We start from the raw sequence: 7,133 nt of genomic DNA, 5'->3' as shown, positions 1-7,133 counted from the left end.
TGCACCGCTGTCCAGGGACGCTCCTGGATGCGCTGAGGCTCCGGGTGAGGGGCGGGCTCGGGCCGGAGCAGAAGCCTCAGCCGTTCTCTTGGGGGCTTCTGCGGAGCCCGGGGCCTGGGGCAAATTGCCCCACTTCCCCCCTCCCCTGCCCCCCTCGGCGGCCCTGAGCCTTCGTGGTGATTTGAGTTGAGATCCCTGATCTACATGCTGCCTGCTATCCACCTGCAGTCAGTCATTTATTGTCAAGATCTCTTGGATGCAAGAGGTTTTCCTTTGGGTTTGTTTTTAACGGCAGCTGGTGTAAAATGAAAGCGTCCTCTCTTCTCCAGCTTGGTTGCATGAGAAAGAGGCTGCTAAGGCGGCAGCTTCTCAGGACTGGATTCTGCTATTGTAGAAAAGAGAGAGTTGTTTCACTGGGCTTGCAGGAAAACAGAAGGAAAAAGGGCAGCACTTAAAAATATTCCATTGGCAGAAAGCAAGCTGAGAGCATTAGTTTAGATGGTTTAGAGCCCAGAAGTGAGACTAATTGCCACAATTCCTCTTCAGCACAGGCAATAGCTCATACCCTGTTTGCAAAACAGGGCCTAAAGTTATGGCATTGTATAATCACCAGTGTCTTGCAAAGTAAGCTGCAGAACCCAGGTCTGTTAGCCCCCTCACCCTTTTGCGGTGTGCCCAGCTCTGACTGGAAGAGCTGAAAGGGCATTTTGAATCCTGGTCTACAGAGAAGCTTTGCCCAGAAATGTGAGCCCTCCTGGATCCAGCACAGCCAAAAGACTCTGAACGACAGCAGGGCTGACTTAAACCAGGCATGCAGTCCTGATCTCTCACCTCCCAGGTTGCCACCTATGCAGGCAAGCCTGACATCTGCCCATTAGAGTAGTGAACCCCCACACCTCCCCAACATTCAGGTGCTGGCCTGAGCACAGGCCTGGAACCCTTAGGGCAGAGCCCAAACTTCTTGTAAAGCCCCTCAGGAGTCACTTGATCCATAGGGAGTCCTGGGGGAGAAGAGATCCAGTCTCACTCCTACTGAGAGATGATAGCCTCTCCACAGTAAGACTGAACCTTGCCTGAGAAGGGATCACGTTCTTTGCCTGCTGGAGAGAAGCAGGAGTGGCCCACCGGCAGCACCAGCAGAGGCTGAAGGTAGAGTAGTTCTTTGCTGCTTCGAGGGATGAGCGGGACCAAGGCGTTGAGAGGAAATGGAAAGGAGGGCACCGCAGGCCATGGAATCTAGTTCACACCACCAGTCTGTCTCTCCCCTTAGCCTAAGGACTGATCTGAATCAGCCCTGCTGCAGTTCAGAGCCTGCAGGTTGTGGCTATGACACATACGAAGTTAGGCTGGGCAAAGCCATCCTGGTTAAAAGGAGATGTGGAAATAGTAATAAAGCATAAAATTGTATTTACATTTTTTAAATGTATAATGGGGGGAAAGGGAAAGTAAATGGCAGTGAATATAAATTGCTAGCTAAAAAATGCAGGCAACTGATAAAGAAAGCCAAAAGAATTATTGAACTATCAGTGGCCAACAGGATTACAGATCATAGAAGACAGCTTAAGAACATATAAGGCTCTTCTTGTTCTTCATGTCAGGTATGAGTGTTGTGCTAGGTGCAAACGGTAAAATTGTGAACAGTGACATTGAGAGACTCCAACACCTCCCCAGAAAGCTGTTCTGATGTTTAATCACTCTCACGGCAAAAAAAATTATATTATTTTAAGGCAGAATTTGTCTAACTTCAACTTCCAGCAACTGGGTCTTGTTATGCCTTTGACAGCAAAGTCAAAAAGCCCTGCACAGTCAGATCTCCAGGCCATGTGTAAGTACCTCTCAACCGTCTCTTGCTAAGCTAAATAGAGTGAACTGCTTTAGCCTCACACCATAGGGCTTGTTTTCCAGCTCCTGGATCATTTTTGTGGCCCTCTTTTGAACTCACTGCACATCCTTCTTGAAGCATGGACACCAGAACTGGACACAGCATTCTAGTAGAGGATTTATCAGTGCTGCGTAGAGGCTAGATTACTCCCTACTTCTATTTGATAGTCCTGTTTATACATCCAAGGATCACATTAGCCCTTTTTACTTCAGCACTGCACTGTGAGCTCAGGGTGATGATCTATGCTGACCCTTACATCCTTCTCTGAGTCACTGCTTTTCAATACAATCTCCCTCCTGTAGGTATAGCTTGGATTTGTGGTTCCCAATGTACTACCTTGGATTTGGCTATATTAAAAACACATGGTGCTGGCCTGTGACCATTTAACCAACTGAGTCAGATCACTGTGTAGCAGTAACCTACCCTGATTGTTTACTACCCCACCATTCTTTGTTTCATCTGCAGTCTTTACCAGCACAGATTTCATACCATTGAGGTTGCTAATAAAAAATATTAACTAGCATCCTCAAACCAAGAACCTATCCCTGGGGGACCCTGCTAGAAACAGCCCAGCTCACTGTATCTCCCTATTAACTATATTTTGAGATCAGTCAACGAGCCAGATTTTAATCCATCTCTGTGCCCTGTTAAGTCCCTATAATGCAAGTTTTTTTAATCAAAATGTCATATGGTACTAGAACTAGTACCTTAGAGAAATCCAGCTACACTATATCAACACCATTAGAAGCATTTGGTATAGGAAACAGGGTTGCAGGACCTGGTCCAGTATGGCAGTTCCTAAAATATTTGTTGCTGTTTCCTACCTTCAGGGCTATGCAATCGGAGTCAGTTATAGTTTTCAATTCAGCAAACCTTCAACTGAACTCTGCCCTTCAGCCATTTGCCCTGAGAGCCACAGGCAGAAATGGGACAAGCTGGTTAAGGGCAGCAGTGAGATCAGAGCTGTTGGTTTGATTTGGTGGGTAATGGGCAGCACAGGGGACTGACAGGCTGGTGAGCCTACTGGGATAGTAATTTTTGAGGGCTGCAGCAGTGGAGTTAGTACTAACAGTGTGGTGAGTCCTTAAGCAGAACAGGACAAGGGAGAGGAATTGCTGCTATGGTGGAAAGTCTGAGCCTTGGTGAGAGATGGATAGAGAGATAGTCATGAGGGGCAGCACTGTGCACCTTGAGGTACATGTGTGACCATCTGAGGGTTCTTTCTAACCCTTGAGTTTAACTCTTGACAGTTCCTGGTACCAGGATGGACAGGACCGATTTGTGCTCACAGCTGCAGTAAATGCATGTATGAAGTGGGTACCCAGTTGTGAAAAACAGGCCTTGAGCATCTTCCCAACCACAGATAGTCCCACTGGCTTGTGATCAGAGACACCACCCCTTGAATTAATGATGAACTTGGAAGAACCCAGGCTGAACTTGAAAGGCTGGTAGTTGGGGGGGGGGAAAAATCACCTTTTTGCTTGTGAATTCAGCAAATATTACCTGCAACACATCATGGAACTCTACAATGCCACTACAGTCACTTTTTCCACGAGAACTGCACTTGGCCCTTGGAACAGGATTAAGACTTACACTAAATTAGAATGATTTGCAGTTTTGTAGAATTTTAAGGCCAGAAGAGACCACAGATCATCTGGCCTGTCTTCCTGTATATCACAAGCTATTAATTTTCACCCAGTGCCTAATCACATCAGTTAGACCAGGGGTCAGCAACCTTTCAGAAGTGCTGTGCCGAGTCTTCATTTATTCACTCTAATGTAAGGTTTCGTGTGCCAGTAATACATTTAAACTTTTTTAGAGGGTCTCTTTCTATAAGTTTACATACAACAATAGTTTAGTTATAAATTATAAAGTAAATAAGGTTTTTTAAATGTTTAAGAAGCTTCATTTAAAATTAAATTAAAATGAAGAGTCCCCCGGACCAGTGGCCAGGACCCAGGCAGTGTGAGCACCACTGAAAATCAGCTTGCGTGCTGCATTTGGCACCCAGGCCATAGGTTGCCTACCCCTGAGTTAGACTAAAGCATGTCTGTCTTCAGGAGACTAAATAATGTGCTACAAATAGAGAACAAGAGAGACTGAGCTGCCACCACTGCCTCAACCCACTGCAATGACAGGAATTGATTAGTCAAGATATGCCCAGATGATTCCAGCAGGCCAACCCCACTGCCTGCTGCTGGGCTAGGCTACCTCTGCCCCCTCCCCCCCCAAAAAAAGTCTCAACCAGTCAGCCATGGGGGAAATTCCTTCTCAACCCCAAATCTGGCAATCAGACCCTGACCAAGTGAGCCAGATAGGCATCTAGAAGGAGCATTGCCTGTGCCACCTCAATGATACTTCAAAAAGCAAAAAAGCAAACAAACCTCCTGAGATGCTCTGTACCTCAGGGGAATACCCAGCATTCTTGTAAAATGATTGTGTGGTATCCAATGCAAAATTTGTCATGTTGGGTATCTTCAGGAGGCTCATGATGCACTGAAAATTACTGTAACAATTACTATAACATCACTATAACACCGTTATAGGTTGTAATTTCATGTATATAGTTGTAACCCTTCTGCCAGGTGGAGGCAGCAGCAACAAGGGCCAGGTTCAGTATCTAGGGATTCCTTTTCAACAATACAACACAAAATCAGCTTGAGCCCCCACCCAGTGACCTGGGACAATTACACACCAACCCCTGGGCACCTCTAAGAGACAATACTTCCCCTCTTGGAAGCACAGAGTCTGAATGTAGCAAAAGCTTTTAATAAAAGGAGAGAATTAACTCAGCATTCATTTGGGAAAACACTGCAACTAGGGTTCATAAACACAAACCATGAGCAAAAGACCCACCCCCAAGTAAGTTGGGCAGTGTCCTTTTCCCCTCAGAGTCTTGAGTCCAGCAACCCAAAAGTCTAACGTACCCATCCCTTCTCTGTACCCCACTCACAGTTGCTGTCCCTGGCCAGTGCAGCCCCAGAGTTCACCTCCCAGCCTGTGTGGAAGGTGGGGGGAGTGGTAAGTAGGGTGACCAGATGACCCAATTTTGGGCTCTTTTTCTTATATAGGTTCCTATTACCCCCCACCCCCATCCTGATTTTTCACACTTGCTGTCTGGTCACCCTAGTGGTAAGGAGTTGCTGTCCTTGGCCAGTGCAGCCCCAGAGTTCACCTCCCAGCCTGTGTGGAAGGCCGGGGGAGTGGTAAGGAGGCACCTTACACACTGCACTGCTCGGGCACTTGCTCATCACCCCAATAGCCACACCTCTGTGGAGCTCTGCTCTGGCCCTCTCCACCAGCCACCCTGCTGGCCCCTTGCCGCATCTCTCTGCTAGCTGCCCACTCACCAAGATGTCTTCAGCCCCCCCGGCACAGCTCTCACTGATTTCAGCTGTTAGCAGGGGAGCCTCACTGCTGGTGCACACTGGGCAGTCTCTTGCAATATAGACACTGTCCCAAAGTAGGTCTAATACAGGGGTTGGTAACCTTTCAGCAGTGCTGTGCCGAGTCTTCATTTATTCACTCTAATTTAAGGTTTCGCGTGCCAGTCATACATTTTAACTTTTTAGAAGGTCTCTTTCTATGTCTATAATATATAACTAAACTGTTGTTGTATGTAAAGTAAATAAGGTTTTTAAAATGTTTAATAAGCTTCATTTAAAATTAAATTAAAATGCAGAGCCCCCCGGACTGGTGGCCAGGAGCCAGCCAGTATGAGTGCCACTGAAAATCAGCTCATATGCTGCCTTTGGCATTTGTGCCATAGGTTGCCTCCCCCAGTCTAATACTTAAATCTAGGTATCAGTGATTTCCGCTCTACAGCATGTAATGAGACTCCTAATTGTCTAAATTAGCTCTTTTATTATACCATAAAGAGAGGAAAGGCTATATGGTGTCTAGGGCCCTTAAACAAGGTCCACCCTCTCTTAACTCATTGGGCTTTGGAACCCTTGTCCCCTGCCTAGTGAGTGCTCTTCAGTTGAGTGTGAGTCCCTGCCAGGTACAGTTCTGCTGCCCTCGGTTCACACAAGGATAACAATCCTTTATTACTCCTGCCCCAATAACAAGGAGACTGGGGCTCCAACACCAGCCACAAGTGATCATTTGGGCAAGCAATCCCATCATGCTAAGCACCTAGGCAGGGTGGGTGTGTCCATGCAAATGAAATCAGTTTCTGAAGTCATTTTTCACAGCTCACCACTAGATGTCAGGGGAGAGCTCATCTAGACTCTGCTTACATCTTTATGAGGCTGAAAATGTATCCTCATGGCTTAAAACAAGCTCAGGCAAAAACTCTTCAAGAGCAGAGGGGCAGTTCACACCTCATCAGGCATGTATGGGACAAACCCAGCCCAGCCTCACAGGAACAAAGGACACTGGCCTAGGCAGCAACAAAGAATCTGTTGGACTCTTGAGTGAGTCACTCCCCTTCCCTTGGTCAGTTTGGGACTACGATGAGGTAATGCTCACCTGACTCTCAAGGGGGGGGGGGCAAAACCAAGAGGGAAGAAAGAACATGATGAAAGGGAGAGACGTTTGACATGCTCTTCCTCTCTCTTCCACCTACATCTGTCCTTGGCATCATGCTGTCCTAGGCAACACAGTATGAGGAAGAAGTGAGCAGTCCTCAGTGATGAAAGAACAGGTTAAGGACTATTTAGAAAAACTGGACATGCACAAGTCCATGGGTCCAGATATAATGCATCCGAGGGTGCTGAGGGAATTGGATGATGTGATTGCAGAGCCATTGGCCATTCTCCTTGAAAACTCATGGCAATCGGGAGAGGTCCAGAACGATTGGAAAAAGGCAAATATAATGTCCATCTTTAAAAAAGGGAAGGAGCAGGATCCAGGGAACTACAGACCGGTCAGCCTCACCTCAGTACCTGGAAAAATCATGGAGCAGGTCCTCATGGAATCAATTTTGAAGCACTTTGAGGAGAGGAAAGTGATCGGGAACAATCAGCATGGATTCACCAAGGGCAAGTCATGCCTGACTAACCTAATTGCCTTCTATGATGAGATAACTGGCTGGGTAGATATGGGGAAAGCAGGGGATGTGATATATCCTGACTTTAGCAAAGCTATTGATACAGTCTCCCACAGTATTCTTGCCAGCAAGTTAAAAAAGTATGGATTGGATGAATAGACTATAAGGTGACTAGAAATCTGGCTAGATTATCGGACTCAATGGGTAGTGATCAACGGTTTGATGTCTAGTTGGCAGCCGGTATCAAGCGGAGTGCCC

The sequence above is a fragment of the Mauremys reevesii genome, linkage group 23, assembly GCF_016161935.1.
Source record: "Mauremys reevesii isolate NIE-2019 linkage group 23, ASM1616193v1, whole genome shotgun sequence".
NCBI classification, from domain to species: domain Eukaryota; kingdom Metazoa; phylum Chordata; order Testudines; family Geoemydidae; genus Mauremys; species Mauremys reevesii.
Note: the sequence above shows the minus strand (reverse complement) of the source record.